This window comes from Mus pahari, chromosome X, assembly GCF_900095145.1.
Source record: "Mus pahari chromosome X, PAHARI_EIJ_v1.1, whole genome shotgun sequence".
In the NCBI taxonomy this organism is placed as follows: Eukaryota; Metazoa; Chordata; class Mammalia; order Rodentia; family Muridae; genus Mus; species Mus pahari.
The window spans coordinates 129,262,006-129,268,964 of NC_034613.1; the positions used below are offsets into that span (position 1 = coordinate 129,262,006).

Sequence of the window (6,959 nt, forward strand, 5' to 3'; positions counted from 1 at the left end):
AAAAAAAAAAAAGAAAAACCTAAATAATAATAATAATAATGTATGTTTCAAACTGTGTAAGGAAATGAGGTAATAGGCACCTTGTAATCTTCTAAAACATTTTTTTTCTCCTTACACAGTCACTCCCATTTGTACCAAAGACTAGAAAAGCCTGATTTGTTTACAAAAGAAGTTTTGTCTCATTAAACTCATCCTGATTAGTTATATAAATCCAGCAGGAATTATCATGGTCCTTTAAATTTGCTTTGCTGAAACTTGTTTTTTGTTTTGTTTTTGTTTTTGTTTTTGTTTTTTGTTTGTTTGGTTAGTTGGTTTTCGAGACAGGGTTTCTCTGTGTANCCCTGGCTGTCCTGGAACTCACTTTGAAGACCAGGCTGGCCTCAAACTCAGAAATCTGCCTGCCTCCCAAGCGCTGCGATTAAAGGCGTGTGCCATCACTGTCCGGCTGCTGAAACTTTTTGTAAGCTGTCTCAGAGCTAGGGGCTAGAGAGATGGCTCGGTGGTTAAGAGCACTGGCTGCTTCTTCCAGAGGTCCTGAGTTCAATTCCCAGCACCTGTATGGCAGCTCACAATCTGATGCCCTCTTTGATCTGTAGTGCCATTCCCTGATGACCAAGTGTTCAAATACATGAGACTATGGGTCATTCTTATTCAAACCAACACAGACTCTCTGTCTCCAAAAAAAAAAAAAATACAAAACAAAAACAAAAAAAAACCCTAAAAAACAAAAACAAAAACAAAAAACAGAAGAAAGGGCTGGATTCACTAGTTTACATCTGTAATTCTAGCACTTGAGAAGGAGAGGCAGGAGGATCAGGAGCTCAAGGTTATCCTCAGCTAGGTAGGAGTTCCAGGCCAGCCTGTCTCAACATAAATAAATAAGTTAAAAATAAATAAGGCAAAAACCTGAGTTTAAACAGTTTGTCAGAAATGTCAATTGGTGGAGCCAGGTATGGTGGCTTAAACCCATAATCCTAGTGCTTGGGAAGCTGAGACAGAAGCATCATGAGTTTGAAGCCAGCCTGGATTACAGACAGAGACCTTGTCTCAAACAACAAAAGATAGGGGTGGGAGAGGAGGCTCTGCATTTAAACCGTGTTCTTGCAGAGAACCCAGGTTCAATTCTTAGCATCCACATGCCAACTCCCAAGCAACGCTAACTTTGGTTTAGGAGAATCTGATAGTTTCTTTTGTCCTCCATGGGCACTAGGCATGCAAGCTTTGCATAGACACATGTGCAGGCAAACCACTCATACACCAAAAATATTTTTAAAGGTTAAAAACATTTAATTATACCTTACTTGTCTATTTAATCAAAATAGCAATAAAAATATTTTAGAGCTGATCTGATAACTCAGTTGGTAGAGTGCTTGTGTAGGGTTCATGAAGCTATCATGAACTTAGCACTGCATAAACTGGTTATAGTGGTGCACACCTGTAATCCTAGCACTCGGGATGCAGAAGCAGGAGGAAAAGTTCTAAGTCATCCTTAACTGTGTAGTGAGTTTGAAGTTAGCTTGGGATACATGACACCCTGTCTCAAGAATAAATTTTTATCTTATTTTCTAATCTCTTTCTTTAAAATTTTCAACAATAAACAGAATGTAACCCTCACCTCAAAAGGAATAGGTGATACTTTCTTCTGAGGCAAATGAGTGACTTAGGAACATGGATTCATGCTGCCTCCAAGAAAATGTTCTGCTCCAAAATCAATGAATTTTTCCAAATACAGGAATGTGGTGAGGTTGGAGGTGGGGGCTGGAGTAGGGTTCCCAGCAAAGCCTAAAGACACTGCTATGGAATTTTAGGTGATCTTTGATGCCTTTAAAAATATTATTTTGAGGAAGGTTCTCATTATGTACTGAAATCCACCTCCAACCCATGACATCATCCCATTTCAGTCTTTTTTGTGCTGGGTCCATAGACATGCAATCAACGCCTCTCAGTTAACATTTCTAGGTTCGGGAATAGTGGAAGTCAGTAGTCTGCTAAAAAAGTGCATTCCAACAGGTTTGATTTTGGTTTTATATTTCTTAGAAAGAGGTTTTGTTGTTGTTTTGTTTTGTGTTGTTGTTGTTTCTTGTTTTTGTCAGAGTGGTAAACAATGAATGACTATTATGGGGACAAAAGATAGCCCAGGATAATTTGGCTCTGGATCTGCAACATTCCAATTCTCCACCATCACAAAGCTCTAACCAGTAAGTCCTGAGAATTGTTAATGCTGGCATCACTCTTTGGGTAGACCTTTACTTTACACTTCCAAATAAACTTTATTAGTATGAGAAGTAACTAAATTGGGTCTGGGGAAAGGCATTCTTGCTATGCATGCCTGAGGACCCGAGTTCAGATCTCAAGAGCCCACAGACAAGCATTACTAAGTAGGGCATGTCTGCAAAGCTCCCAATGCCCCTACTGGAAGATGGGAAGCTCCTGTCATGTTACATGGAGTGTGCAAAAGTAAAGAGACCTTGTCTGAAGAAGGAATAGCAGTTGTCCTCTAACGTGTGTGTGTGTGTGTGTGTGTGTGTGTGAGTGTGTCCACACCCCCACACAAGAACTTACACATACATACACTCACATAGTACATGTTACAGACTATTAATACTAAAATTTTATAATGCTGATTTTAATAAAACATTATAAAACTATATCTAACTATTGATACTAAAATGAATCCTTTTTATAATGTTGAGTTTAATAAAACTACATCCAGTTTCAGCCATCTTGGGCCACACAACATATTTCCATAACTCTTTAGAAAGTATCCTCGGTTTTTCTTTGTTCTTGTTAATAAAATGCATCTTTATAACTTTTGTTTTTGCTTTTCAAGATAGGGCTTCTCTGTGTAGCCCTGGCTGTCCTGGAACTCATTCTGAACTCCAGGCTAACCTCAAACGCAGAGATCTACCTGCCCAGCTCTGGAGTTCTGGAATTAAAAGTATGTGCCAACACAGTCTGGCTATGTACCTTTCTTTATAAAACAGTCTATTTCTCTTGCACAGATTTCTTTTATAATCTTCAGTAGTTTAATTACATGTTAATTATAATTTTTGCCATGACATAACCTTAAATCCTAATGAAAACTAGAAAACGTTAAGAATTGCCTTTTATCTGTATTTTCCATTTCATAATTTCTAGAAATGATTTTTTTATATTTATGAACATGCTTACATGTTTAGTTTCACTGTACTGTATAAACATGCCAGGGCCTGGAGAGATTATTCAATGGTTAAGAGCACTGGCTGCTCTTCCAGAAGACCCAGGTTCAAATCCCAACACCCACATGGTGGCTCACAACCAGCCCTATCTCCAGTTCCAGGGAATTAGACACTTTCAACAGACTTGCATGCTGACAAAACACCAATGCATATAAAAACTTAAAATGTACAGAGGATAAAGGGAGGGGGATTGCAGGGAAGAGCTTCAAGGGGGACTGATATTGGGATGTGAAGTGAAAAAATTAAATAAATAAATAAATGTTGGGGTCTCCCACCTCCTTGCTGCTGCCAAGCCTACCTTGCTGATACACTAATCACTCTCCTTTAGAGCGCCAGCCCCCTACAGGCGCTGAAACCCACTAGAGAGTTGCTGTGTCTCCACCTCCTACCAAGAGGACCTCCCCAGATCTCCCAGAATGCAGCATCCCTGGACCGCCTACGTCAACAGACACTCATCCCCGCCTCGATCCTTGGACCCGCCTAAGATCGGACTGCTGCAGGCAACTTCTAAGACTTAAGGGCGGGCTGGGGATCTTTCCATGTTATTTAAACGGAGTTCAGTTATTAAACTTTGGAGCCTTGAACAGAATTTGTCTAGGCTTCCATTTTCCTCTTGCACATTCCATTTCAGCCAACCCGCTTCTCAGGATGAACCCAGACCGGATTAAAGTGAGTTTTGTCAGAAACTCAAAAATAAATAAATAAATAAATAAATAAATAAATAAATAAATGATAGGATACACACACCCCAAAGCCTTTAATTGCGAGGCAGAGGTAGGAAGATCTTTGGGTCTGAGACCAGCCTGGTCTACAGAGTGAGTTCCAGGATAGTCAAGGCTATACAGAGGAACCCTGTCTTGGCCCCCTCAACCCCCAAAATTATAATTTCAACAATAAAATAAAATAAAAAGAACAACATTCCAAAGTGTATAAACTAAAACTAAAGCTTACTAAGTATTTCAGCATTATGGTTCATCCACACATTTAAACTTTTTGCCACATAATTTTTCTTTTAAGTTTTCCAACTTAAATTATCAAAATATTTTTTTTAAGATTTATTTATTTATTTTATGTAAGTACACTGTAGCTGTCTTCAGACACTCCAGAAGAGGGCGTCAGATCTTGTTATGGATGGTTATGAGCCACCATGTGGTTACTGGGATTTGAACTCTGGACCTTTGGAAGAGCAGTTGGGTGCTCTTACCCACTGAGCCATCTCACCAGCCCCTCAAAAGATTTTTGAAACTGTGTTCAAGTAGATATGGACCGTAAAACACAAATATTATTTAAATATTCATCTATAAATATCCCATTTCTATCTCATTCAGTTTTATAATAATTTTAGACAAGGTCTCCAGACTGGCCCTCAGTCACACTATGTAGCTGAAGATGACCTTGAGTGTCTGATCTTCCAGCACTTACCACCCCAGCACAGAGGTTACAGACGCACACCACCACCACCCACTGTTTATGAGATATGAGGGATGGAACTCAGACCTTCATGCATGCTAGGCAAGCACTTTACCACGTAAGCTACAACCCCAGATCCTCAGTTTTCTTAGTTACACTTGAATTGTTTGTGAATTTTATGAGACATTGATAAAAAACTATCCATATGTTTTACTTGTTTGGTTTGGTTGTTGCTGGCAAATTAGACAAGTATGAAAAACATCATAGAAAGAAAGAAATTAATTTCTTTTTAATAATGTTTTATTTACAAAAGAAAATAACAATTAACTTAACCCTAGTGTATGGGTACTACAATGTTAAACTTGTTTCTTCTCTTCTGTCTTCCTTTTTATCTGAGAATTTTCTCCCTGAAGTTTGTGTTTTCAGAGAAAGAATCTAAGGTACATCCTATCCAAGGAGGTTATAGAATGGCTAAGAGGGCAACATAACATCATCAGGATTCTCTCCAGTATGTTACATAGATGATCATAGGATAAGGTTCAACTTTGAAAATAGAAGCTGAATTTCTTCCTTGATGTTTGATCTCTGATTTTCCATCCCTTGTCTACAAAGCAGAGAAGCTAGGGACTTGAAGTAGAACATAATCAGAGATTCAAGGGAAGTCGGTAGAAAAGCAAAGATGGTGAAGAACAGAAGAGGAGCAGAAGAGGAGCCGAAAAGGAGCAGCATTGCATTGAAAGAACAGGTTGGAGTGGAGCAGATATGGGGAAGAACTTAAGTTTACCAAAAGGCTACTGAGGTTCCACATTATCCAAAAGGGAAGAAATCAGACACAGAGAGTATGTCAGTCAGTTTATTCATTATGAATTCAATTCAAACTACTACACCATGGCCACACGTGGAATTCTCAAAGTGGGCAAGGAAGATCCAGCCCTGCTTGAGCCCAGTAGTTCTCTCTCAAGTAGCCTACAGCCAGACATGTTGGTTGTTGCTGATAAATACTCTAAGCACTTGAGAGACCAAGGTTAGGACTGAAGATTGTGAACCTGCCCTAGGCTACATAGTGAGTTCCTAACCATCGTGTGCTAGAGATAAGACCATATCTTAAAAAGCACACCAAACAAAAGTCAAGACCCTCTTACCTTCTCTTTGCTGGCTTTTGGTTGCTTGTCCTAGAACCTCATCAGCAGGTCTTGGGGTACATCCAAGTATTGGATGCCAGAGACTGTAGAGGTAAAAAAGGGTGATATGTCAAATCACTTAGCAGGGTCACAATGGACACTCCTGGAACTAGAGATGGGTAGCACCTCATGGCCATGTCACCTGAAAGTGTCCCAAATCATCTCATCTTGGAAGAGGCAGGTAGGGCTATGGATGTAGCTCCAAGTTCCACCCTGAGCACTGCAAATAAATAAATAAATAAATAAATAAATAAATAAATAAATAAATAAATAAATAAAGGAAAGAGAGGGAGGGGAGGAGACAAAGATTAACAAAGGTGTAACAAGTCGATTTCACCAATGTTGTATTTGTTTATGTATTTATGCTTGAGACAAGGGTTCACTCTGTAGCCCTGCCCGGCTCATTCTGTACACTAGGCTAGCCTCAAATTCTCTCTGCCTCTTCTTCCCAAGTACTATGTAAGTACTAAGCAAGCCACTGCCATACTCAGCTCATTGAAGTTTTATGTAACACAAGAGCCTTCAAAGCTGAAGAGCCAACTTAAAAAAAATCATTATTTAGTGTGTCTGTGTCAGATCTCCTGGAACAGGAGTTACAGGCACTTGTGAGCTGTCGTGCAGATGCCGGGAATTAAACCTGGGTATTCTGGAAGAGCAGCCAGTGCCCTTAACCACTGAGCCATCTCTTACTTCTTACTCCAGAATACAGAGCAGAACCCATGTAGTTTTAACACTCAACAGGATCCTTGAGAATAAAGGTCCTTAAAGAAAAGGGGAGAAAAGAAAGAATGACCTTTCTGGGTTTAATGGCTTGCTTTGGGATGGGAGGGCTTCAGTTTCTATAACTGGTTTCTATAGTTCCCTTCTGGCACAGAAAGAGGACTGGGGTGAAGAAGGGAAGGTCAAAATCACGGGAGTATTTCACCCCTGAAGCTGCTTCTTTTTTTATTTATTATTATTTTCTTTATTTACATTTCAAATGCTATCCCTAAAGTTCCCTATACCCCACCCCCACCCCTGCTCCCCTACCTACCCACTCCCACTACTTGGCCCTGGTCTTCCCCTGTGCTGGGTCATATAAAGTTTGCAAGACCAAGGGGCCTCTCTTCCCAATGATGGCCGATTAGGCCATCTTCTGCTATATATGCAA

The 6,959-nt window shown here is 39.8% G+C and overlaps 1 long non-coding RNA gene across 1 annotated transcript in view; it reads right to left on the reverse strand.

Annotated features, from left to right (window-relative positions):
* The window catches only part of LOC110313544, a 55,985-nt gene that overhangs the window by 37,152 nt on the left and 11,874 nt on the right, over window positions 1-6,959 (reverse strand). The window contains exon 2 of the long non-coding RNA XR_002380114.1: window positions 5,771-5,853. This is a non-coding gene — a long non-coding RNA (uncharacterized LOC110313544). The remainder of the gene's footprint in view (window positions 1-5,770; window positions 5,854-6,959) is intronic.